The sequence below is a fragment of the Vicia villosa genome, linkage group LG4 (assembly GCF_029867415.1).
Source record: "Vicia villosa cultivar HV-30 ecotype Madison, WI linkage group LG4, Vvil1.0, whole genome shotgun sequence".
Taxonomy (NCBI): domain Eukaryota; kingdom Viridiplantae; phylum Streptophyta; class Magnoliopsida; order Fabales; family Fabaceae; genus Vicia; species Vicia villosa.
This window is the reverse complement of record NC_081183.1, coordinates 1,080,633-1,107,441: the sequence shown is the minus strand read 5'-3', so window position 1 is coordinate 1,107,441 and position 26,809 is coordinate 1,080,633.

Genomic DNA, 26,809 nt, shown 5'->3' with positions numbered 1-26,809 from the left:
CGTTTAAGAGAAGGGAAAGAAATTTGCAGAAATCACATATGATAGACCACATTTTTGAAGAAAGGAAAGAAATTTTAGAAATTGTATATGATAGTCCACGTTTTTGGAGAAGCGAAATATTTTCCAGATATTGCATATGATAGTCCATGTTCTTAGAGAAGGGAGAAAAATCCATAGTTTACATACAATAGTCCACGTTTTTGGAGAAGAGAAATAAATTCCAGAAATTGCATATGATAGTCCACATTTTCAGAGAAGGGAGAAAAAATATATAATTTACATACAATAGTCCATGTTTCGGAGAATGGAAAGAAATTTGTATAAATTGCATCTGATAGACCACATTTTTGAAGAAAGGAATGAAATTCCTGAAATTTATATGATATTCCACGTTTTTTAGAAGGGAAATAATTTCCAGAAATTGCATATGATAGTCCACGTTTTTAGATAAGGGATAAAACATCCATAATTTACATACAATAGTCCACATTTTTCGAGAATGGAAAGAAAATTGTAGAAATTGCATATGATAGACTACGTTTTTGAAGAAAGGAATGAAATTCCTGAAATTGTATATGGTATTCCACGTTTTTTGAGAAGGGATATAATTTCCAAAAACTGCTTATGATAGTCCACGTTTTTAGATAAGGGAGAAAAAATCCATAATTTACATACAATAGTCCACATTTTTATAGAAGGGAAAGAAATTGGTAGAAATTGCATTCGATAGACCACATTTTTAAAGAAAGGAAAAAAATTCCTGAAAATGTATATGATAGTCCACGTTTTTAGAGAAGGGAGAAAAATTCCATAGTTTACATACAATAATCCATATTTTTAGAGTAGGGAAATAATGTAACACCCCATACATAACTGACTAGTATATTATGCATGAAACGTTAAAATTGATATTGAGTACATACAAAAGCTATAGTTGTAGAAAGATCCATATACAATACAACATGAAATTCTAATAAGAAGCATAATACATGAGTCTTCAATGGATCTTGCACAGCGAAAAATGAGATCTGACGAGGTCTCCGAGCCATCACCACTTCCAAGTCTTCAGTCCAAACCTGCTACTGACCAAACACTACTAAACTGCACCTGAAAAAAATATAAGTTGATTGGGGTGAGATTACTAAATCTCAGTGAGTCCTCCTATCCTATGGGTCCACTCGGATCTATAGGGTACATGCATCAAAACCGAATCCACCATTGATCCGGGGTTTAACCTCACATCCGGTACAAATACGGAGAAAAACAAAGTGACTCGTCTACCATTGGACTTGTCTCAAGCAAATACACACTGTATAGCAAACAAGTATGCAAACCCGCATCCACACACGGGGAATCCAGAAGTGTAACAACCTCGGCTAGATTATGGAATAAATGCATCCTCGATGAGTAACCTCCTGCCTATATGTCAAGAAACTTGTACAAGCACACTGCAAGACGGTTAAACGGGTTCGCACAAGCCTAAATGGCCGCGAGATGACTTTTGCCTAAATGGCGTCATTGTTCCGTTAACCTTCTTCACGCTAGTGAGTTACGCCGAGTACAAACCGCCACCTTGACGCCTGAGCCCATCGGGAGAAAGCCTAGTATTAGTCTACGGGACTTTACTAGAGGTGAGTTACCACATTATGCATTAGCCTACGTAGCCGCATAACCCCACCATACCGAGCACGCAAGTGTGTTAACGGCAAGTGAGTAAAACCCCGTACGGAAACTCACGAGCACACTGCAACGGTAGCTCAGATGCACACCATATCGAACAATACACATGAACGGGTTATTCCATTGGACTACACGGTCCGGGAGGGCTCATAGACTATATAGTCGGAGCAGCGTCCCAATCTAGCCTTCCGGCCACTTCGATTCAACCATACAGAAATATAACGTAATGTCAAGGTCACAAACAAAGCAATCAATCCAATCGTTTATCCAAAACGACGGTGTCCACTGGTTCCATGTATCATACATAATGGCATAACATTTTCAAACATGGATATACTATTCATAGTAGCAAAAGGCATTCTATTCAATACATGACATAATAATTATTAATCAATTGGTAAAGACATAAGTTCCCATACTAATTCATTGATTCACTAAGTGGGGATCCACTATTATTAAATCAAACATTCTGTTTTGGGGACCAATTATATTAGAAAGTACACATCGCTAGCTTTCCAACGATATAAAGTTTGCGGAATTCCGATACCCGAGCCGAAAGTTACAAATTTCTGAAGTTTGCTGATTTTTCCCCCTGCGCCCAGGGTAATCGGTTACTCTAGGACCAGTAACCGATTACTGGCTTCAAAAATGCCCAGCAACACCATTTTACACAGGATCCAGGGTAATCGGTTACCCAGGATCCAGTAACCGATTACTCTGATGCATAATCAATTTTCTGCGTTTTAGGAGCTCTAAAACCAGTCCCAACATCCTATAGTTGATCCCCTATACTTGTATAACAGTCCAAACGAAATTGTAACACATAAACACATTTAGAAACATCAGTAGACAAGGATTATAGCAAAGCAAACAGATTTGGCATCATTGATTCTTAGGTTCATTCACAATCCCTAAGCCCCAAAAGAGAAATCCCTACATGCAAACCCCAAGTCACTATCTAAGGACTCACCTCAATAATCTGAACTTGATGATGATGGAGATGAAGATTCTTATTTGATGATGGAAGAACAGAGATGATTACAACCTTGTTGTTCACACTGGATCATGGTTCTTCATCCTAATTTGCCAAGGCCTTGCACATGCATGTTGGTGATGGAGCTTGAGTTCTTACTCCATCTTTTCTCCCCCTTTCACGTTTTCCTCCTCCCTCTCTATTCCAAATTTTGGTTTTTGCTTCCAATAGAAGAGTAAGATAACATCCAAACAACCCTTAACTTGACATTAGATGTAATGACAATACTACCCTTATGAGACTTATTTATCCTCTTTCCTTATAAAAACAAATAAATAAGGTGCTAGTATACTTTCATCTACTAATGTTTTCACCAAAATTAATTAGTGACATCCATTAGTGATAATTATACCGGGTATTACATTCTCCCCCCCTTAAATAGAATTCGTCCTCGAATTCCTTCCGTTTGCCACGAAAACCAACTCTTCATATCTATCCAACCAAGGGAAAGAATGTCACTCACATTCCTCTTTAAATAATCTCACTACTCTGTCTGAGGGCCATTCCATACGAAGAAACATAATCTGCCAAAACACCTGCGTCCCACTATGCATGGTTAGAACCTTGACTCTCAAGCAACACGTCTATCCAGATACTTCGTCTTGACATATCTGGGGAAAGATCCTTCCAGGGTCCTTGACCTTCACTGCTCTGCACTGAATCTCCAAAACTTCAAAGACTCTGATAATCCACTCATGTCGGATATCCTTCGTTTCATTCTCTGGTGTCTTCACCCTCATTCAACAAACGTTACTGATTCACCTAGCTTCTTAAATTACTTCCCATTTGAGAATTACCGCCACAACATCACTTCTGCGACAACACTTCAAATTATTCTCCACTCGAGTCCATACAATGTCATTAGGTGTTAGCCAAATTCCTTGGTCTTAATTTCCGACTCCCAAAGTCTTAGGATGATTGTCCCAAATTTACCTTTACTTATATAACTGATCCTCCTTACTCGATTCTCACCTCAGTCCTAGACGTATCAATCATTACCGCAATCCACGATGGTGTAGCCTTCCACAACCATAGCCTTGATGTCCAACAACTTCGCATAAGGTTTCGCCCACAAAGATGAACCCCAACGATTAACCTGTAACCACAATTCGAATCTTCATACGCGCTCATGCACAAGACATAACTACGAAGAACTTACGTCAATTGCAATCCTTCACTTTCCTTCAGCATTTCAACGGTCTGATACTCAGTCCAACCCTTGTGACTTGCAAGCTAAACTGATGACCAACGAACATCGGACCGCATGCCATCCACCAAAATGTATTCCCAAGCTGGTCCATTGACAACACCTCTCGAGTTTATGGTGGATCCTCAAGAGACTAGAATGGACAAAACGCTGCTTCGACAATTTCCCTTAGGAAGATACTTTCATCCCAACATAAAATCCTACAAATAGTCCGTTCATTCCTACCTAAGACTTTTCTGATTCTTCCTTGATCCGTTGCGCTACTCTGATTCCAACAAGCCACCCACCTTGAAATCCTCTGAGTCACGTTATATCCATAATTCACTTGGTTTCCATTAATACACAATAATTCCTTATCTGCAGTCGTCCAATTACAACACGTGCCAGAACTCCATATACATCCATCATCGACTACTACTCTTTGAAGTTGCGTACTCTCCAGAATCAAGCTTCTACTTACTCTGCCATTCCATATAGTTCATCTACCACAACTTAGGTACACGTTTCATCCTCAGGACATTGAAACCCAAATACTCACTGACTTAGAGGTTCTTCCCTGTCACTGATTTCCACAGCGTACAACTGCTATGTTTTTCATTCCAACAAATTCTTGTTGCTCAACCGGTATGTCGAACCCTTCACGACGTAATGCAGCTCATGATAATTCTAGCAGTTTTACACAACTTCTACCCAACCATACACCTTCATTCTCTTAGTGTAGTATCACCTCTGATAACTCGTGCGACTTATTGATATAGCAATCCTCCCATAGCCACACTCTATTCACATAGTCATCTAATGTTTGTTCCACCTCTGACCTAGACTGACTTCCTCGGCGGCGGCATCCTTCATTGTGGTGCTTCTAATAGTCGGAGTGTAGCCACAATGCAAGAAACCGCACCTTGTACTTCGAACATTTCTCTTATAGACTTCTTAGCAGTTCTCAAACCAAAATGTCTATGCTTTACCGAGATTGACATTTCTTCACTCAGAGTATCTACAGACACTCTACCAGATACGTCACACGTCAAACTAGTCCAAGATACAACTCGCATATTCCATCACCGGTCGCCAATGGTACATGATAGCCACTCACCATGCAGACCAGGATATCAGGACCGCACATGAGTCCTACCCTAGGAATTCATGCAAAATTGCCAACTTAACACTTCCTGAAATGAGAACGTCTGCAAGGTATAATCTGACTCTAACTCACGCGAGCACGATCATTCAGAATCTCCATAAGCATAGTATTGGATCTTGATCCATTTCACCATCGGCTGCCTAGTTATTCCTCTACTATCGAGCGTGACGTATGTATCCTTATCCCACACACCTTATGAGAGTCTGGATCTGTGTCTCACGAGTGCCAAATCAGAATTCTACCTTGAGCTTCAGAACACCTTTGTCCCACACATGTCGGAAAAAGGATGACTCACGCATCTTGTGCACGATAGTGATACTGTGGCATTATACCCGTCTGGTAGTACCAACATGGTGGTCCAACTCCGAGGCCATGTATCCAGGTAATCTACCTCCGTGGCGTATAACGATCTCCACACGTATCCTAAAGTCACAACCGACAAGTGTCTGAACAGACTTCCAAAAGGTTCATCGTTCCTCAAGTCCTTCGAATCACACTCCTCAGGATGCTAAAACCTGAGAGTGCTACACTTCAAGGTTTACTTACTCGGAAATCCAAAACTCCAAGCACGAAGATATGAAGTTCAAGTTCGGATCACCATGCAGTGCGCGTACCCACTCGTCCCACGCATGCATGAGATTCCAAGGATAATTCAGTGCAGATAGGAATACTATAGTTCCTAAAATCCGACGCAACTGCGATCGTCCTGCTGACGTTCCAGATAGATCTTAGTTCCTACTCGCCTGAACGCCCAACGCCAAGCGTAGTTCTATGGCTTCACTCGGGGTCAGACGAACAACAACTAACAAGAACTTAGGTTACTGCATTTCACGCTTCTACATCATTTCATATTCTATCTAGCGTAGTTCTAGAACTAAAATATAAAATGATAAGAACAGAAATATATATCCTCTTCTATCGACCAGGTATTCAAACCTCGCCCAATCGTAAGTTACCACATTCGTACCTTCCACCAACATTTACTAGGTAACTACTCTCGCTTCGGGTACTTCGAGTTAATTCAGGATCTAATACTTCGCCCATCCAATTACTGTCCATACCAGCGCAATTAGAAAGGTCTAACTCCTCTGTCCTCATTTCCAAAGGTCAATCTGTCCTATCAGCTCATCAGTCACACCTAACGCCGGCAGCATCATCAGTACTGAATCCTCCTAATTCACAACTCAACACCTTCAGAGAATCTCACTTACAAGGCTCCTATTCAATCTTATTTGGATTTCCCTCGCTATTACCAAGACTTAGAGAAAGCTTCACCTCGTCCAGTCAAAATCCTGGGGGTTCTAGTTGTCTCGATCCACATCTTGACAGTTCGGGTATTACTTCTTTGCGTCAAACGCTCCTCTTAAGTCTGACAACTCCAACATTCCTTCTACTTACATAGTCCAATAAATCCAACTTCCATATACAATTCACCACCCAACTAATCCTTGCTACTTGGGTTCACAACCTTGCAGGTTTTACGAGTCCTCGTGGCGGCTCTGCCATAATTCTACTGTCTCACACTCAGTTGATGAGTTGATCAAGTTCAATAACTGAATGAGATATTAGTAAAACCAGGCTAGCAACGCACACATGTGAGGAGGAAAGGAATTGTTAGTAATGTCTCATGGCTTGACCGAGAATTGACCAGCTCTGATACCAACTGTAACACCCCATACATAACTGACTAGTATATTATGCATGAAACGTTAAAATTGATATTGAGTACATACAAAAGCTATAGTTATAGAAAGATCCATATACAATACAACATGAAATTCTAATAAGAAGCATAATACATGAGTCTTCAATGGATCTTGCACAGCGGAAAATGAGATCTGACGAGGTCTCCGAGCCATCACCACTTCCAAGTCTTCAGTCCAAACCTGCTACTGACCAAACACTACTAAACTGCACCTGAAAAAAATATAAGTTGATTGGGGTGAGATTACTAAATCTCAGTGAGTCCTCCTATCCTATGGGTCCACTCGGATCTATAGGGTACATGCATCAAAACCGAATCCACCATTGATCTGGGGTTTAACCTCACATCCGGTACAAATACGGAGAAAAACAAAGTGACTCGTCCACCATTGGACTTGTCTCAAGCAAATACACACTGTATAGCAAACATGTATGCAAACCCGCATCCACACACGGGGAATCCAGAAGTGTAACAACCTCGGCTAGATTATGGAATAAATTCATCCTCGATGAGTAACCTCCTGCCTATATGTCAAGGGACTTGTACAAGCACACTGCAAGACGGTTAAACGGGTTCGCACAAGCCTAAATGGCCGCGAGATGACTTTTGCCTAAATGGCGTCATTGTTCCGTTAACCTTCTTCACGCTAGTGAGTTACGCCGAGTACAAACCGCCACCTTGACACCTGAGCCCATCGGGCGAAAGCCTAGTATTAGTCTACGGGACTTTACTAGAGGTGAGTTACCACATTATGCATTAGCCTACGTAGCCGCATAACCCCACCATACCAAGCACGCAAGTATGTTAACGGCAAGTGAGTAAAACCCCGTACGGAAACTCACGAGCACACTGCAATGGTAGCTCAGATGCACACCATATCGAACAATACACATGAACGGGTTATTCCATTGGACTACACGGTCCGGGAGGGCTCATAGACTACATAGTCGGAGCAGCGTCCCAATCTAGCCTTCCGGCCACTTCGATTCAAGCATACAGAAATATAACGTAATGTCAAGGTCACAAACAAAGCAATCAATCCAATCGTTTATCCAAAACGACGGTGTCCACTGGTTCCATGTATCATACATAATGGCATAACATTTTCAAACATGGATATACTATTCATAGTAGCAAAAGGCATTATATTCAATACATGACATAATAATTATTAATCAATTGGTAAAGACATAAGTTCCCATACTAATTCATTGATTCACTAAGTGGGGATCCACTATTATTAAATCAAACATTCTGTTTTGGGGACCAATTCTATTAGAAAGTACACATCGCTAGCTTTCCAACGATATAAAGTTTGCGGAATTCCGATACCCGAGCCGAAAGTTACAAATTTCTGAAGTTTGCTGATTTTTCCCCCTGCGCCCAGGGTAATCGGTTACTCTAGGACCAGTAACCGATTACTGGCTTCAAAAATGCCCAGCAACACCATTTTACACAGGATCCAGGGTAATCGGTTACCCAGGATCCAGTAACCGATTACTCTGATGCATAATCAATTTTCTGCGTTTTAGGAGCTCTAAAACCAGTCCCAACATCCTATAGTTGATCCCATATACTTGTATAACAGTCCAAACGAAATTGTAACACATAAACACATTTAGAAACATCAGTAGACAAGGATTATAGCAAAGCAAACAGATTTGGCATCATTGATTCTTAGGTTCATTCACAATCCCTAAGCCCTAAAAGAGAAATCCCTACATGCAAACCCCAAGTCACTATCTAAGGACTCACCTCAATAATCTGAACTTGATGATGATGGAGATGAAGATTCTTATTTGATGATGGAAGAACAGAGATGATTACAACCTTGTTGTTCACACTGGATCATGGTTCTTCATCCTAATTTGCCAAGGCCTTGCACATGCATGTTGGTGATGGAGCTTGAGTTCTTACTCCATCTTTTCTCCCCCTTTCACGTTTTCCTCCTCCCTCTCTATTCCAAATTTTGGTTTTTGCTTCCAATAGAAGAGTAAGATAACATCCAAACAACCCTTAACTTGACATTAGATGTAATGACAATACTACCCTTATGAGACTTATTTATCCTCTTTCCTTATAAAAACAAATAAATAAGGTGCTAGTATACTTTCATCTACTAATGTTTTCACCAAAATTAATTAGTGACATCCATTAGTGATAATTATACCGGGTATTACATTCTCCCCCCCTTAAATAGAATTCGTCCTCGAATTCCTTCCGTTTGCCACGAAAACCAACTCTTCATATCTATCCAACCAAGGGAAAGAATGTCACTCACATTCCTCTTTAAATAATCTCACTACTCTGTCTGAGGGCCATTCCATACGAAGAAACATAATCTGCCAAAACACCTGCGTCCCACTATGCATGGTTAGAACCTTGACTCTCAAGCAACACGTCTATCCAGATACTTCGTCTTGACATATCTGGGGAAAGATCCTTCCAGGGTCCTTGACCTTCACTGCTCTGCACTGAATCTCCAAAACTTCAAAGACTCTGATAATCCACTCATGTCGGATATCCTTCGTTTCATTCTCTGGTGTCTTCACCCTCATTCAACAAACGTTACTGATTCACCTAGCTTCTTAAATTACTTCCCATTTGAGAATTACCGCCACAACATCACTTCTGCGACAACACTTCAAATTATTCTCCACTCGAGTCCATACAATGTCATTAGGTGTTAGCCAAATTCCTTGGTCTTAATTTCCGACTCCCAAAGTCTTAGGATGATTGTCCCAAATTTACCTTTACTTATATAACTGATCCTCCTTACTCGATTCTCACCTCAGTCCTAGACGTATCAATCATTACCGCAATCCACGATGGTGTAGCCTTCCACAACCATAGCCTTGATGTCCAACAACTTCGCATAAGGTTTCGCCCACAAAGATGAACCCCAACGATTAACCTGTAACCACAATTCGAATCTTCATACGCGCTCATGCACAAGACATAACTACGAAGAACTTACGTCAATTGCAATCCTTCACTTTCCTTCAGCATTTCAACGGTCTGATACTCAGTCCAACCCTTGTGACTTGCAAGCTAAACTGATGACCAACGAACATCGGACCGCATGCCATCCACCAAAATGTATTCCCAAGCTGGTCCATTGACAACACCTCTCGAGTTTATGGTGGATCCTCAAGAGACTAGAATGGACAAAACGCTGCTTCGACAATTTCCCTTAGGAAGATACTTTCATCCCAACATAAAATCCTACAAATAGTCCGTTCATTCCTACCTAAGACTTTTCTGATTCTTCCTTGATCCGTTGCGCTACTCTGATTCCAACAAGCCACCCACCTTGAAATCCTCTGAGTCACGTTATATCCATAATTCACTTGGTTTCCATTAATACACAATAATTCCTTATCTGCAGTCGTCCAATTACAACACGTGCCAGAACTCCATATACATCCATCATCGACTACTACTCTTTGAAGTTGCGTACTCTCCAGAATCAAGCTTCTACTTACTCTGCCATTCCATATAGTTCATCTACCACAACTTAGGTACACGTTTCATCCTCAGGACATTGAAACCCAAATACTCACTGACTTAGAGGTTCTTCCCTGTCACTGATTTCCACAGCGTACAACTGCTATGTTTTTCATTCCAACAAATTCTTGTTGCTCAACCGGTATGTCGAACCCTTCACGACGTAATGCAGCTCATGATAATTCTAGCAGTTTTACACAACTTCTACCCAACCATACACCTTCATTCTCTTAGTGTAGTATCACCTCTGATAACTCGTGCGACTTATTGATATAGCAATCCTCCCATAGCCACACTCTATTCACATAGTCATCTAATGTTTGTTCCACCTCTAACCTAGACTGACTTCCTCGGCGGCGGCATCCTTCATTGTGGTGCTTCTAATAGTCGGAGTGTAGCCACAATGCAAGAAACCACACCTTGTACTTCGAACATTTCTCTTATAGACTTCTTAGCAGTTCTCAAACCAAAATGTCTATGCTTTACCGAGATTGACATTTCTTCACTCAGAGTATCTACAGACACTCTACCAGATACGTCACACGTCAAACTAGTCCAAGATACAACTCGCATATTCCATCACCGGTCGCCAATGGTACATGATAGCCACTCACCATGCAGACCAGGATATCAGGACCGCACATGAGTCCTACCCTAGGAATTCATGCAAAATTGCCAACTTAACACTTCCTGAAATGAGAACGTCTGCAAGGTATAATCTGACTCTAACTCACGCGAGCACGATCATTCAGAATCTCCATAAGCATAGTATTGGATCTTGATCCATTTCACCATCGGCTGCCTAGTTATTCCTCTACTATCGAGCGTGACGTATGTATCCTTATCCCACACACCTTATGAGAGTCTGGATCTGTGTCTCACGAGTGCCAAATCAGAATTCTACCTTGAGCTTCAGAACACCTTTGTCCCACACATGTCGGAAAAAGGATGACTCACGCATCTTGTGCACGATAGTGATACTGTGGCATTATACCCGTCTGGTAGTACCAACATGGTGGTCCAACTCCGAGGCCATGTATCCAGGTAATCTACCTCCGTGGCGTATAACGATCTCCACACGTATCCTAAAGTCACAACCGACAAGTGTCTGAACAGACTTCCAAAAGGTTCATCGTTCCTCAAGTCCTTCGAATCACACTCCTCAGGATGCTAAAACCTGAGAGTGCTACACTTCAAGGTTTACTTACTCGGAAATCCAAAACTCCAAGCACGAAGATATGAAGTTCAAGTTCGGATCACCATGCAGTGCGCGTACCCACTCGTCCCACGCATGCATGAGATTCCAAGGATAATTCAGTGCAGATAGGAATACTATAGTTCCTAAAATCCGACGCAACTGCGATCATCCTGCTGACGTTCCAGATAGATCTTAGTTCCTACTCGCCTGAACGCCCAACGCCAAGCGTAGTTCTATGGCTTCACTCGGGGTCAGACGAACAACAACTAACAAGAACTTAGGTTACTGCATTTCACGCTTCTACATCATTTCATATTCTATCTAGCGTAGTTCTAGAACTAAAATATAAAATGATAAGAACAGAAATATATATCCTCTTCTATCGACCAGGTATTCAAACCTCGCCCAATCGTAAGTTACCACATTCGTACCTTCCACCAACATTTACTAGGTAACTACTCTCGCTTCGGGTACTTCGAGTTAATTCAGGATCTAATACTTCGCCCATCCAATTACTGTCCATACCAGCGCAATTAGAAAGGTCTAACTCCTCTGTCCTCATTTCCAAAGGTCAATCTGTCCTATCAGCTCATCAGTCACACCTAACGCCGGCAGCATCATCAGTACTGAATCCTCCTAATTCACAACTCAACACCTTCAGAGAATCTCACTTACAAGGCTCCTATTCAATCTTATTTGGATTTCCCTCGCTATTACCAAGACTTAGAGAAAGCTTCACCTCGTCCAGTCAAAATCCTGGGGGTTCTAGTTGTCTCGATCCACATCTTGACAGTTCGGGTATTACTTCTTTGCGTCAAACGCTCCTCTTAAGTCTGACAACTCCAACATTCCTTCTACTTACATAGTCCAATAAATCCAACTTCCATATACAATTCACCACCCAACTAATCCTTGCTACTTGGGTTCACAACCTTGCAGGTTTTACGAGTCCTCGTGGCGGCTCTGCCATAATTCTACTGTCTCACACTCAGTTGATGAGTTGATCAAGTTCAATAACTGAATGAGATATTAGTAAAACCAGGCTAGCAACGCACACATGTGAGGAGGAAAGGAATTGTTAGTAATGTCTCATGGCTTGACCGAGAATTGACCAGCTCTGATACCAACTGTAACACCCCATACATAACTGACTAGTATATTATGCATGAAACGTTAAAATTGATATTGAGTACATACAAAAGCTATAGTTATAGAAAGATCCATATACAATACAACATGAAATTCTAATAAGAAGCATAATACATGAGTCTTCAATGGATCTTGCACAGCGGAAAATGAGATCTGACGAGGTCTCCGAGCCATCACCACTTCCAAGTCTTCAGTCCAAACCTGCTACTGACCAAACACTACTAAACTGCACCTGAAAAAAATATAAGTTGATTGGGGTGAGATTACTAAATCTCAGTGAGTCCTCCTATCCTATGGGTCCACTCGGATCTATAGGGTACATGCATCAAAACCGAATCCACCATTGATCTGGGGTTTAACCTCACATCCGGTACAAATACGGAGAAAAACAAAGTGACTCGTCCACCATTGGACTTGTCTCAAGCAAATACACACTGTATAGCAAACATGTATGCAAACCCGCATCCACACACGGGGAATCCAGAAGTGTAACAACCTCGGCTAGATTATGGAATAAATTCATCCTCGATGAGTAACCTCCTGCCTATATGTCAAGGGACTTGTACAAGCACACTGCAAGACGGTTAAACGGGTTCGCACAAGCCTAAATGGCCGCGAGATGACTTTTGCCTAAATGGCGTCATTGTTCCGTTAACCTTCTTCACGCTAGTGAGTTACGCCGAGTACAAACCGCCACCTTGACACCTGAGCCCATCGGGCGAAAGCCTAGTATTAGTCTACGGGACTTTACTAGAGGTGAGTTACCACATTATGCATTAGCCTACGTAGCCGCATAACCCCACCATACCAAGCACGCAAGTATGTTAACGGCAAGTGAGTAAAACCCCGTACGGAAACTCACGAGCACACTGCAATGGTAGCTCAGATGCACACCATATCGAACAATACACATGAACGGGTTATTCCATTGGACTACACGGTCCGGGAGGGCTCATAGACTACATAGTCGGAGCAGCGTCCCAATCTAGCCTTCCGGCCACTTCGATTCAAGCATACAGAAATATAACGTAATGTCAAGGTCACAAACAAAGCAATCAATCCAATCGTTTATCCAAAACGACGGTGTCCACAGGTTCCATGTATCATACATAATGGCATAACATTTTCAAACATGGATATACTATTCATAGTAGCAAAAGGCATTCTATTTAATACATGACATAATAATTATTAATCAATTGGTAAAGACATAAGTTCCCATACTAATTCATTGATTCACTAAGTGGGGATCCACTATTATTAAATCAAACATTCTGGTTTCGGGACCAATTCTATTAGAAAGTATACATCGCTAGCTTTCCAACGATATAAAGTTTGCGCAATTCCGATACCCGAGCCGAAAGTTACGAATTTCCGAAGTTTGCTGATTTTTCCCCCTGCGCCCAGGGTAATCGGTTACTCTAGGACCAGTAACCGATTACTAGCTTCAAAAATGCCCAGTAACACCATTTTACACAGGGTAATCGGTTACCCAGGATCCAGTAACCGATTACTCTGATGCAGAATCAATTTTCTGCGTTTTAGGAGCTCTAAAACCAGTCCCAACATCCTATAGTTGATCCCCTATACTTGTATAACAGTCCAAACGAAATTGTAACACATAAACACATTTAGAAACATCAGTAGACAAGGATTATAGCAAAGCAAACAGATTTGGCATCATTGATTCTTAGGTTCATTCACAATCCCTAAGCCCCAAAAGAGAAATCCCTACATGCAAACCCCAAGCCACTATCTAAGGACTCACCTCAATAATCTGAACTTGATGATGATGGAGATGAAGATTCTGATTTCATGATGGAAGAACAGAGATGATTACAACCTTTTTGTTCACACTGGATCATGGTTCTTGTTCCTAATTTGCCAAGGCCTTGCACATGCATGTTGGTGATGGAGCTTGAGTTCTTACTCCATCTTTTCTCCCCCTTTCACGTTTTCCTCCTCCCTCTCTATTCCAAATTTTGGTTTTTGCTTCCAATAGAAGAGTAAGATAACATCCAAACAACCCTTAACTTGACATTAGATGTAATGACAATACTACCCTTATGAGACTTATTTATCCTCTTTCCTTATAAAAAATAAATAAATAAGGTGCTAGTATACTTTCATCTACTAATGTTTTCACCAAAATTAATTATTGACATCCATTAGTGATAATTATACCGGGTATTAAAAATAAATTCCAGAAATTGCATATGATAGTCCACGTTTTTAAAGAAGGGAGAAAAATTTTGTAATTTACATACAATAGTCCATGTTTTTGGAGAAGGGAAAGAAAGTTGCAGAAATTGCATATGATAGACCACATTTTTGAATAAAGGAAAGAAATTCCTGAAATTGTATATGATAGTTCACGTTTTTGGATTAGGGAAATTAATTCCAGAAATTGCATATGATAGTCCACGTTTTTAGAGAAGGGAGAAAAAATCCATAATTTACATACAATACTCCTTGTTTTGGAGAATGGAAAGAAATTTGCAGAAATTGCATAGGATAGGCCACATTTTTTAAGAAAAGAAAAAATTCCTAAAATTGTATATGATATTCCACGTTTTTGGAGAAAGGAAATAATTTCCAGATATCGCATATGATAGTCCACGTTTTAAGAGAGGGAGAAAAAATCCATAATTTACATACAATAGTCCACGTTTTGGAGAAGGGAAAGAAATTTGCAAAAATTGCATATGATAGACCATATTTTCTAAGAAAGGAATGAAATTCCTGAAATTGTATATGATATTCCATGTTTTTAGATAAGGGAGAAAAAATCCATATAGTCCACGTTTTGGAGAAGGGAAAGAAATTTGCAGAAATTGCATATGATAGACCATATTTTTGAAGAAAGGAAAGAAAATTCTGAAACTGTATATGATAGTCCGCGTTATTGGAGAAGGGAAATAATTTCCAGATATTGCATATGATAGTCCACATTTTCAGATAAGGGAGAAAAAATCCATAATTTACATACAATAGTCCACGCTTTGGAGAATGGAAAGAAATTTGTAGAAATTGCATACGATAGACTACATTTTTTAAGAAAGGAAAGAAATTCCTGAAATTGTATATGATATTCCACGTTTTTTAGAAGGGAGAAAAAATCCATTGTTTACATACAATAGTCCATGTTTTGGAGAAGGGAAAGAAATTTTAAGAAATTGTATTAAATAGACCATATTTTTAAAGAAAGGAAAAAATTCCTGAAAATGTATATGATAGTCCACGTTTTTAGAGAAGGGAGAAAAAATCCATAGTTTACATACAATAGTCCATGTTTTGGAGAAGGGAAAGAAATTTGCAGAAATTGCACATGATAGACCACATTTTTTAAGAAAAGAAGAAAAATCCTAAAATTGTATATGATATTCCACGTTTTTGGAGAAGGGAAATAAATTCCAGAAATTGCATATGATAGTCCACATTTTTAGAGAAGTGAGAAAAAATCCATAATTCACATACAATAGTCCACGTTTAAGAGAAGGGAAAGAAATTTGCAGAAATTGCATATCATAGACCACATTTTTGAAGAAAGGAAGGAAATTTTCGAAATTGTATATGATAGTCCACGTTTTTGGAGAAGGGAATGAAATTTGTAGAAATTGCATATGATAGACCACGTTTTGTGAAGAGAGGAAGAAAATTCCTGAAATTGTATATGATATTACACGTTTTTGGAGAAGAGAAATAAATTCCAGAAATTGCATATGATAGTCCACGTTTTCAGAGAAGGGAGAAAAAATTCATAATTTACATACAATAGTTCACGTTTTGGAGAATGGAAAGAAATTTGTAGAAATCGCGTATGATAGACCACATTTTTGAAGATAGGAATGAAATTCCTGAAATTGTATATGATATTCCACGTTTTTTGAGAAGGGAAATTATTTTCAGAAATTGCATATGATAGTCCACATTTTTAGATAAGGGAGAAAAATCCATAATTTACATACAGTAGTCCACATTTTTGGAGAAGGGAAAGAAATTTTAAGAAATTGCATTTGATAGACCACAGTTTTAAAGAAAGGAAAAAAAATTCCTGAAAATGTATATGATAGTCCACGTTTTTAGAGAAGGGAGAAAAATTCTGTAATTTACATACAATAGTCCATGTTTTTGGAGAAGGGAAAGAAAGTTGCAGAAATTGCATATGATAGACCACATTTCTGAAGAAAGGAAAGAAATTCCTGAAATTGTACATGATAGTTCGCGTTTTTGGAGTAGGGAAATAAATTCTAGAAATTGCATATGATAGTCCACGTTTTTAGAGAAGGGAGAAAAATTCCATAATTTACATAAAATAGTCCATGTTTTGGAGAAGGGAAAGAAATTTGCATAAATTGCATATGATAGACCACATTTTTTAAGAAAAGAAGAAATTTCCTAAAATTGTATATGATATTCCACTTTTTGGAGAATGGAAATAAATTCCAGAAATTGCAAATGATAGTCCCCATTTTTAGAGAAGTGAGAAAAAATCCATAATTCACAAACAATAGTCCACGTTTAAGAGAAGGGAAAGAAATTTGCAGAAATCACATATGATAGACCACATTTTTGAAGAAAGGAAAGAAATTTTAGAAATTGTATATGATAGTCCACGTTTTTGGAGAAGGGAAATAATTTCCAGATATTGCATATGATAGTCCATGTTCTTAGAGAAGGGAGAAAAATCCATAATTTACATACAATAGTCCACGTTTTTGGAGAAGAGAAATAAATTCCAGAAATTGCATATGATAGTCCACATTTTCAGAGAAGGGAGAAAAAATCCATAATTTACATACAATAGTCCACGTTTTGGAGAATGGAAAGAAGTTTGTAGAAATTGCATAGGATAGACCACATTTTTGAAGGAAGGAATGAAATTCCTTAAATTTATATGATATTCCACGTTTTTTGAGAAGGGATATAATTTCCAAAAACTGCTTATGATAGTCCACGTTTTTAGATAAGGGAGAAAAAATCCATAATTTACATACAATAGTCCACATTTTTATAGAAGGGAAAGAAATTGGCAGAAATTGCATTCGATAGACCACATTTTTAAAGAAAGGAAAAAAATTCCTGAAAATGTATATGATAGTCCACGTTTTTAGAGAAGGGAGAAAAATTCCATAATTTACATACAATAATCCATATTTTTAGAGTAGGGAAATAAATTCCAGAAATTGCATATGATAGTCCACGTTTTTAGAGAAGGGAGAAAAATTTCGTAATTTACATACAATAGTCCATGTTTTTGGAGAAGGGAAAGAAAGTTGCAGAAATTGCATATGATAGACCACATTTTTGAATAAAGGAAAGAAATTCCTGAAATTGTATATGATAGTTCGCGTTTTTGGATTAGGGAAATTAATTCCAGAAAATGCATATGATAGTCCACGCTTTTAGAGAAGGGAGAAAAAATCCATAATTTACATACAATACTCCTTGTTTTGGAGAAGGGAAAGAAATTTGCAGAAATTGCATATGATAGGCCACATTTTTTAAGTAAAGAAAAAATTCCTAAAATTGTATATGATGTTCCACGTTTTTGGAGAAAGGAAATAATTTCCAGATATTGCATATGATAGTCCACGTTTTAAGAGAGGGAGAAAAAAATCCATAATTTACATACAATAGTCCACGTTTTGGAGAAGGGAAAGAAATTTGCAAAAATTGCATATGATAGACCATATTTTCTAAGAAAGGAAAGAAATTCCTGAAACTGTATATGATATTCCATGTTTTTAGATAAGGGAGAAAAAATCCATAATTCACATACAATAGTCCACGTTTTGGAGAAGAGAAAGAAATTTGAAGAAATTGCATATGATAGACCACATTTTTGAAGAAAGGAGAGTAAATTCTGAAACTGTATATGATAGTCCACGTTTTTGGAGAAGGGAAATAATTTCCAGATATTGCATATGATAGTCCATGTTTTCAGAGAAGGGAGAAAAAATCCATAATTTACATACAATAGTCCACGTTTTTGGAGAATGGAAAGAAATTTGAAGAAATTGCATATGATAGACCACAATTTTGAAGAAAGGAATGAAATTCCTGAAATTGTATATGATATTCCACGTTTTTGAGAAGGGAGAAAAAATCCATAGTTTACATACAATAGTCCATGTTTTGGAGAAGGGAATGAAATTTTAAGAAATTGTATTAAATAGACCACATTTTTAAAGAAAGGAAAAAAATTCCTGAAAATGTATATGATAGTCCACGTTTTTAGAGAAGGGAGAAAAAATCCATAGTTTACATACAATAGTCCATGTTTTGGAGAAGGGAAAGAAATTTGCAGAAATTGCATATGATAGACCACATTTTTTAAGAAAAGAAGAAAAATCCTAAAATTGTATATGATATGCCACGTTTTTGGAGAAGGGAAATAAATTCCAGAAATTGCATATGATAGTCCACATTTTTAGAGAAGTGACAAAAAATCCATAATTCACATACAATAGTCCACGTGTAAGAGAAGGGAAAGAAATTTGCAGAAATTGCATATGATAGACCACATTTTTGAAGAAAGGAAGGAAATTTTCGAAATTGTATATGATAGTCCACGTTTTTGGAGAAGGGAAATAATTTCCAGGTATTTTATATGATAGTCCATGTTTTTAGAGAAGGGAGAAAATCCATAATTTACATACAATAGTCCGCGTTTTTGGAGAAGAGAAATAAATTCCAGAAATTGCATATGATAGTCCACATTTTCTGATAAGGGAGAAAAAATCCATAATTTAAATACAATAGTCCACGTTTTGGAGAATGGAATGATATTTGTAGAAATTGCATACGATAGACTACATTTTTGAAGAAAGGAAAGAAATTCCTGAAATTGTATATGATAGTTTGCATTTTTGGAGTAGGGAAATTAATTCCAGAAATTGCATATGATAGTCCACGTTTTTAGAGAAGGGAGAGAAAATTCATAATTTACATACAAAAGTCCACGTTTTGGAGAAGGAAAAGAAATTTGCAGAAATTGCATATGATAGACCACATTTTTTAAGTAAAGAAAAAATTCCTAAGATTGTAAATGATATTCCACGTTTTTGGAGAAGGGAAATAAATTTCAGAAATTGCATATGATAGTCCACGTTTTTAGAGAAGTGAGAAAAAATCCATAATTTACATACAATAGTCCACGATTTGGAGAAGGGAAAGAAATTTGCAGAAAGTGCATATGATAGACCACATTTTTGAAGAAATGAAAGAAATTTCTGAATTTGTATATGATTGTCCACCTTTTTGGAGAAAGGAAATAATTTCCAGATATTGCATATAATAGTCCACGTTTTAAGAGAAGGGAGAAAAAATCCATAATTTACATACAATAGTCCAAGTTTTTGGAGAAGGGAAAGAAATTTGCAGAAATTGCATATGATAGACAATGTTTTTTGAAGAGAGGAAGAAAATTCCTGAGATTGTAAATGATATTCCATGTTTTTGGAGAAGGGAAATAAATTCCAGAAATTGCATATGATAGTCCACGTTTTTAGAGAAGTGAGAAAAAATCCATAATTTACATACAATAGTCCACGTTTTGGAGAAGGGAAAGAAATTTGTAGAAATTGCATATGATAGACCACACTTTTGAAGAAAGGAATGAAATTCCTGAAATTGTATATGATATTCCACGTTTTTGAGAAGGGAAATTATTTCCAGAAATTGCATATGATAGTCCACGTTTTTTTTTTGGAAATAAAGGAATATATTATTATTACCAAAAACAGTTAATACAAGCGACCCATAGGGTCCAGCACATGGGGACAAACCCATTCAATACAACATTAAGAAAGCTAACTTTTCTCTAATCTTTGGAATAGTTCAAGCTCTATTGACAATATTCTCTATAATATGGGTAACTATCTCACTATCTATGGTATCCTTTCTATACACTCTCCTATTTCTATTCATCCATATCGCATACACAATTTCAGCCATAGCTATTTGAAAGAATTTTTTCCTCCAGTTTTTTCTTTTACAGATTTTGATCGCCCATTCCTTTACCTTCATCCAACCACTATCATGGTGCTCAATGTGCAGCCACCTGATGACAGCCTTCCATATTCCTTGAGTTTCTCTGCATTCAAAAAATAGATGTTGTAAAGTTTCAGGTTCATCACAAAACTCACACTTTCTATCACTTATCATGCCAAATTTAATCAATCTATCTTTGGTAGAAAGTCTACCATGACAAGCTAGCCACAAAACGATTTTTGCACGAGGTCTAGCCGTATTCCCCATGATCAGACCCTTCCAATCCACATCATCAGATTGATCCAGAAATTGCATGTAGACCACCTTCATTTTAAACTTCTGACTCTGCCTCATATGCTCCCACTGAACAGAGTTTCTAGCTTGGTCCCTCACCTGCAGAATAGTTTTAAACACCCATGAGAAAGAGTCTTTAGTCTACATCTCCATGATTGTGCCATTTTTCACATAGTATGTGTGGATCCACCTCACCCACATATTATCCTCCTTCTTACAAAGATTCCAAAGCAATCTTACCATACAAGCCTTCTTTCAAGCTAACAAATTGATGATGTTTAACCCTCCTTTCTGCTGTAAGTTGCATACTCTATCCCAAGCAATAGGGGATTTTCTGGTCTTGATGCCTTTTCCAGTCCAAAAGAACACTCTACACATAGCTTCAATCCTCTTAATCATACACTTGGGGAGAGGGATGCATTGCATCCAATAGTTTTCAATGCCAAAGGTGGTGCTTCGTATCAACTATACTCTCCCAGCATAGCCGAGGAGATGTGAACTCCAGTGTCTCATACGATCACCAATCTTTTCACATAGTTCAAGACAGTGCTGGCTGCTAAGTTTTCTGCTCATCAAAGGTATGCCAAGATATCTAAAGGGTAGCTTTCCCTTACTGAACCCAGTTATATCTTCTATAAACTATTGCTCATCAGTCTCCATACCACCATAATATGCTTTACACTTGGCTGGATTAACCTTCAGCCCTGTTGACTCAGAAAAGCTATTAAAAACATTCATCATCATTGGACAGATTTGGGCTCACCCCTAGAAAAAAGTAACAGATCATCAGCAAAGCTTAGATTAATTAAATCCACCTTCTCACATTTACTATGGAATTTGTACTCAGTGTGTTTCATATTCTCCATCTTCGTGTGCAAGTACTCCATGACTATAACAAATAGCAAGGGAGATATTGGATCCCCTTGCCTTAGCCCTTTTACAGCAGCCTTTTTTTAGTTCTATTACCATTTATACTGAATTGGTATGTCACAGTAGTAAAGCCTTCATGATCCATCCAACAAACCTTCTAGGGAACCTTATCTCAGCAAGGATTTGTTCAAGAGCCAGCCAATCAACAGAGTCATATGCCTTCTTTATATCCATCTGCAACATGCACCTTGGTACACCCCCTTTTCTACTGTAGCCTCTGATGAGTTCATAAGCCACCAAGACATGATCATGAATTTTCTTCCCTGGTATGAAGGCTGCCTGGTTTCTACTAATCACTATATTCAGCACTCCACTTATCCTTCCAGCCATAATTTTTTATATAAGTTTGTATATTGTTGAGCAACATGAGATAGGTCTGAAATCTCTCAGCATACAAGCTTGGTTGTGCTTTGGGATTTAAGTCACCAAAGTAGAATTGATCCTAGGATCCATCTTCCCATCCTCAAAAAACATTCTCACAGTCTCCATCACATCAGCTTTCACAGTTTGCCAAGAATGTTTAAAAAACTTAGCTCCAAAACCATCAGTCCCTGGAGCTTTTAGGTCTCCCAAGCTCATAAAGGCTGATTCCACTTCTTTCTCAATGATGGGTCTGATGAGCTTTCGCCTTTGTTCCCTATCCAGTTGTTTTCCAGCCCTCATAGCCATAATGTCAATACCATCCAGCCCTGTGTCAGCAGTTCCCATCAAGTTACTATAGAAATCCAGAATTTCCTTTTCTATATCTTCCTGTTCAATCAGTTCAGTACCATCTTCTTTGCATAACTTGTTTATCACTTTCTGCTTGTTCTTACTTTTCGGAGATGCATGGAAGAAAGCATTATTACCATCTCCAAGCCTTATCCAATCAATATTTGCCCTTTGTCTTAGAATTTTCTCCTTAGTTTCATTGAGCTTGATAATCTCGTTAGTGCATAACTTCTCTTGCATGATCAACTGTGGATTCATCATATCCTGTCTCAAGTCTATTTGGGCTTTGGTAAGATTTTCTCTACATTTCTCAATCTGCCTTTTAATTCCAATAAGGGGATTACTCAATCTTATAATAACATGTTGCATTCTCATCAACTTATTCCAGAGCTGATTTTGAGGAGCTCCTTTTACATGCCTCTGCCAGTTCTAATTAACAGCCTCATGGTAACCAATTCTATCAATAACAGCATTTATGAACTTGAAATTGCTCTTACTCCTCGTTCTCTCTTTATCTTTTCTAATGCATATAAGAGCATGGTCAGAAACTCTAGGCTCCATCACATAGACATTTTTATCACTATTCTGCTGGATCCATTCCATATTACCAAGCACCCTATCAATACATGAATAGATAGCGTCTTGAGAATGTTTGTTAAACCAAGTAAACTTCTCCCCTGTACTATCAATCTCAAACAGGCCATTTTCTTCCATCATGTTCCTTAAATCACAAAATTCACCCTCTTTCACCTCTTTTCCTCCAATTCTATCATGCACTCCTAACACATTGTTGAAGTCTCCAAGAATACTCCAAGGTCCAGTCTGAGTATCACCTATCCTGCCAATATCTCTCCAAAGGATTTTCCTCATTTCAAGCTTATTGGAAGCATAAATAGCAGTGATCCAGTTCAAAAAAACTCCCCTATTATTATGCACACTACAATGAATCATTTGATCAGTTTTAATACTCTCCTTGATTTGAACTCTACTAGCATCCCACAAAATCCATATTCTGCCATTGTGATGTTTCTCATAGTTATCAATATAACTCCATTTATTACCTATCCATCTCCTACACTCTTTAGCTTATGCCTTTTTCACACGAGTTTCTAGTAAAATAGAAATATCAGGTTGCAAATTATAGAGACGGGAGCTAATCTCTTTCACTTTTGTAATCTTATTTAACCCCCTTACATTCCAAGCTACTATCATTTATCAATAAGAGGATTCACCTTAGGGCCTTTCCACTCACCCAAGGTTTCAAAACCATTTTGACTAAAAATATGCTTAAGACTATCATCAAGGATTGGTTTCTTACCTCTATTACTTCCTCGAGTCACTGAAGTCCATATTTCCTTCTCCTCCTCCTCTTGATGCTTCTTTGGCTCTTCTATAGGCTTTTCCACATTTGTGGATATCACAGCTTGGCTCTGAGTGATCTCCACATTATTGCTGGATCCTCCTTCAGGTTCTTGGCTATCATTCTTCTACTTCCATACTTTTATAGTAGGTTTTTTCTCACCATTGCAGACATGTTCCACTCTTTGGCATTTTTCACATTATTTTGGCCTCCACTCATATTCCACACTTTGTTTCCTTTTGTCCCCCTCATAGTCCTTGATGACAATCTCCTCACACAATTTTTGTGTAATATCTACTTCCACAAGAATGCGTGCATATGCAACTCGTAATTTCCTTGCAGTGCATTCATTTGTATACAAAGGATGGCCAATAACACTACCAATCTTCCCCAGGCTCCTCTCTCCCCATAGATGTAAAGGTAGCTGTGGCAGATTCACCCAAATAGGCACAGTGCGAAGCATATCTCTAGCTATTGAGAAATCAGGTCTCCATTCCATTATCACCATAAGCATATTGTGAATTGTGTATGGCCCCTTCATCATCATCTCCTCTCTCTTCATCCGTCTTGAACTTCAGAATGAAGTAGCCTTCTTCATTATAGAACATTTCTGGCATTTGCACAAAGGACCACATCTTCCTCATATAGTTCTTCACTGCGTGCATACTGAGATTTCCCCCAATCGCATACATGATTAGCGCAATATCCTAAATCGTATTTATGAATCCACATATTCAAGATAAATTGCCACCTCTTTCACGCCATCCACAGTCTTCGGTGCCACAAACTGAATTGCCACCTCAAAGTTTTACCTCGCTCTTCGTGTTTGCATTAGTTCCGTCAATTTGGAACTTCCAAATTAGGGTTTGGTACGCTCATACTAGTCTCATCATCACTCTCCCTTCCTTCCTCCACCATTCCATCTCTCACTCCCTCCGGAGCCTCCTTAATCCTCTTTGTAATCACCTTCTCCGTCGACTCCTCGCCGGAATTTGGTGTCACTGGTGAACACGAAACCTTCTTCGGTGGTCTTCCTCTCTTCCGTGACATCGCTCTCTTACTTTTTTAATAGTCCACGTTTTTAGATAAGGGAGAAAAAAATCCATAATTTACATAAAATAGTCCACATTTTTTGAGAAGGGAAAGAAATTTGCAGAAATTGCACTCGATAGACCACATTTTTAAAGAAAGGAAAAAAATTTCTGAAAATGTATATGATAGTCCACTTTATTAGAAAAGGGAAAGAAATTCCATAGTTTACATACAATAGTCCATATTTTTAGAGTAGGGAAATAAATTCCATAAATTTCATATGATAGTCCACGTTTTTAGAGAAGGTAGAAAAATTCCGTAATTTACATCCAATAGTCCACGTTTTTGGAGAAGGGAAAGAAAGTTGCAGAAATTGCATATGATAGACCACATTTTTTAAGAAAGGAAAGAAAATCCTGAATTTGTATATGATAGTTCACATTTTTGAGGTAGAGAAATAAATTCCAGAAATTGCATATGATAGTCCACGTTTTTAGAGAAGGGAGAAAAAAATTCATAATTTACATACAATAGTCCACGTTTTGGAGATCGGAAAGAAATTTGTAGAAATTGCATATGATAGACCACATTTTTTAAGAAAAGAAGAAAATTCCTAAAATTGTATATGATATTCCACGTTTTTGGAGAAGGGAAATAATTTCCAGAAATTGCATATGATAGTCTACGTTTTTAGAGAAGTGAGAAAAAATCCATAATTCACATACAATAGTCCACGTTTTAGAGAAAAAGAAGAAATTTGCAGAAATTGCATATGATAGACCACATTTTTGAAGAAAGGAAAGAAATTTCTGAAATTGTATATGATAGTCCACGTTTTTTAGAATGGAATTTATTTCCAGAAATTGCATATGATAGTCCACGTTTTTAGATAAGGGAGAAAAAATCCATAATTTACATACATTAGTCCACATTTTTGGAGAAGGGAAAGAAATTTTAAGAGATTGCATTCGATAGACCACATTTTTAAAGAAAGGAAAAAAATCCAGAAATTGCATATGATAGACCACGTTTTTAGAGAAGGGAAATAAATTCCAGAAATTGCATATGATAGTCCACGTTTTCAGAGAAGGGAGAAAAAAATCCATAACTCTCATACAATAGTCCACGGTTTTGAGAAGGGAAAGAAATTTGCAAAAATTGCGTATGATAGACCACAGTTCTGAAGAAAGGAAAGAAATTCCTGAAATTGTATATGATATTCCACGTTTTTTGAGAAGGGAAATAATTTCCAGAAATTGCATATGATAGTCCACGTTTTTAGATAAGGGAGAAAAAATCCATAATTTACATATAATAGTCCACGTTTTGGAGAAGGGAAAGAAATTTGCAGAAATTGCATTCGATAGACAACATTTTTAAAGAAAGGAAAAAAATTCCTGAAATTGTATATGATATTCCACATTTTTGGAGAAGGGAAATAATTTCCAGAAATTGCATAAGATAGTCCACGTTTTTAGAGAAGTAAGAAAAAATCCATATTTCACATTCAATAGTCCACGTTTTGGAGAAGGGAAAGAAATTTGAAGAAATTGCATATGATAGACCATATTTTTGAAGAAAGGAAAGAAATTTCTGAAATTGTATATGATAGTCCACGTTTTTGGAGAAGGGAAAATAATTTGCATAAATTGCATTCGATAGACCACATTTTTAAAGAAAGGAAAGAAATTCCTGAAAATGTATATGATAGTCCACGTTTTTAGAGAAGGGAAAGAAATTCCATAGTTTACATACAATAGTCCATATTTTTAGAGTAGGGAAATAAATTCCATAAATTCCATATGATAGTCCACGTATTTAGAGAAGGGAGAAAAAATTCCGTAATTTACATACAATAGTCCAT